The 2,385-nt window shown below is 52.3% G+C and overlaps 1 non-coding gene across 1 annotated transcript; it reads left to right on the plus strand.

Annotated features, from left to right (window-relative positions):
• Positions 1-1,933: 1,933 nt before the first annotated feature.
• On the plus strand, positions 1,934-2,091 carry LOC118515389. Its single transcript, XR_004907070.1, has one exon. It is a non-coding gene; the product is annotated as a 5.8S ribosomal RNA (ribosomal RNA).
• Positions 2,092-2,385: the final 294 nt, after the last annotated feature.

Below are 2,385 nucleotides of genomic sequence, written 5' to 3' on the forward strand. Positions count from 1 at the left end.
CGTCGCTACTACCGATGGATTATTTAGTGAGGTCTCTGGAGGCATACCTTCCGCGGTTCCTTCGTGAGCTGCAGTTGGCACGGCCGAAGTTGACCGAACTTGATGATTTAGAGGAAGTAAAAGTCGTAACAAGGTTTCCGTAGGTGAACCTGCGGAAGGATCATTACCGATCAAACAAGTCCGGGAGTGAGGTTGCCAAACGCATCGTCGGCATCACATGCTGACGCGCACGCTACAACCACAAGATGGTGTAGCACACTTGGTAGAGTTGAGCGAAAGCAACTCTTTCAAAGGGATACACATACCACTGCCTCGGCGAAGGTCAGTAAAGACGCACACTTTGGCAGTACCGGGTACCTTATACACTGACTGATTGTCGTGTCACAAAGGGGTGATCGACAGTCGCACTTTGGCGTGCTCGGCTCCGCAACCGTCGGGGCCGTGGGCGCCTGCAGTGTGGTACTAGGGAACCAGAGTTGTGTGTTGGTTTGTGTATAATGGACATATCATTACCTATCAAACAAGTCCGAGAGTGAGGTTGCCAAACGCATCGTCGGCATCACATGCTGACGCGCACGCTACAACCACAAGATGGTGTAGCACACTTGGTAGAGTTGAGCGAAACCAACTCTTTCAAAGGGATACACATACCACTGCCTCGGCGAAGGTCAGTAAAGATGCACACTTTGGTAGTACCGGGTACCTTATACACTGACTGATTGTCGTGTCACAACGGGGTGATCGACAGTCGCACTTTGGCGTGCTCGGCTCCGCAACCGTCGGGGCCGTGGGCGCCTGCAGTGTGGTACTAGGGAACCAGAGTTGTGTGTTGGTTTGTGTATAATGGACATATCATTACCCATCAAACAAGTCCGGGAGTGAGGTTGCCAAACGCATCGTCGGCATCACATGCTGACGCGCACGCTACAACCACAAGATGGTGTAGCACACTTGGTAGAGTTGAGCGAAAGCAACTCTTTCAAAGGGATACACATACCACTGCCTCGGCGAAGATCAGTAAAGATGCACACTTTGGTAGTACCGGGTACCTTATACACTGACTGATTGTCGTGTCACAACGGGGTGATCGACAGTCGCACTTTGGCGTGCTCGGCTCCGCATTCGTCGGGGCCGTGGGCGCCTGCAGTGTGGTACTAGGGAACCAGAGTTGTGTGTTGGTTTGTGTATAATGGACATATCATTACCCATCAAACAAGTCCGGGAGTGAGGTTGCCAAACGCATCGTCGGCATCACATGCTGACGCGCACGCTACAACCACAAGATGGTGTAGCACACTTGGTAGAGTTGAGCGAAAGCAACTCTTTCAAAGGGATACACATACCACTGCCTCGGCGAAGATCAGTAAAGATGCACACTTTGGTAGTACCGGGTACCTTATACACTGACTGATTGTCGTGTCACAACGGGGTGATCGACAGTCGCACTTTGGCGTGCTCGGCTCCGCATTCGTCGGGGCCGTGGGCGCCTGCAGTGTGGTACTAGGGAACCAGAGTTGTGTGTTGGTTTGTGTATAATGGACATATCATTACCCATCAAACAAGTCCGGGAGTGAGGTTGCCAAACGCATCGTCGGCATCACATGCTGACGCGCACGCTACAACCACAAGATGGTGTAGCACACTTGGTAGAGTTGAGCGAAAGCAACTCTTTCAAAGGGATACACATACCACTGCCTCGGCGAAGGTCAGTAAAGACGCACACTTTGGCAGTACCGGGTACCTTATACACTGACTGATTGTCGTGTCACAAAGGGGTGATCGACAGTCGCACTTTGGCGTGCTCGGCTCCGCAACCGTCGGGGCCGTGGGCGCCTGCAGTGTGGTACTAGGGAACCAGAGTTGTGTGTTGGTTTGTGTATAATGGATGGATGGACTTCGGTTCCATTCATCAACTAGTTCGGTGTGTACGTTAAACCCTAGGCAGGGGATCACTCGGCTCATGGATCGATGAAGACCGCAGCTAAATGCGCGTCAGAATGTGAACTGCAGGACACATGAACATCGACACGTTGAACGCATATGGCGCATCGGACGACTCAACCCGACCGATGCACACATCCTTGAGTGCCTACCAAGTTATCTCAACACTCTAACCAAACTGACCGTCCTGACCCCATCATAGGGTGGTAGGCTGTCGCAGCATGGCGTGCTCGGATCCGCATCCTTGTCGGGACCGTGGGCGCTGAAAGTGAGAGTGCTAACACAGAGAGACATACGAGGTATGGTACACAAACCTAAACACACACACACACATGTGAGCATGGGTGAAGAGCGAGCGCGCGTCAAGTCGCACGGTTCGACCTCTAGTATCAACCAACGGATGTATCCACCACAGCATATAAGGTTATCACCAATTGCACGGGG

This window comes from Anopheles stephensi, unplaced genomic scaffold (genome assembly GCF_013141755.1).
Source record: "Anopheles stephensi strain Indian unplaced genomic scaffold, UCI_ANSTEP_V1.0 ucontig147, whole genome shotgun sequence".
NCBI classification, from domain to species: domain Eukaryota; kingdom Metazoa; phylum Arthropoda; class Insecta; order Diptera; family Culicidae; genus Anopheles; species Anopheles stephensi.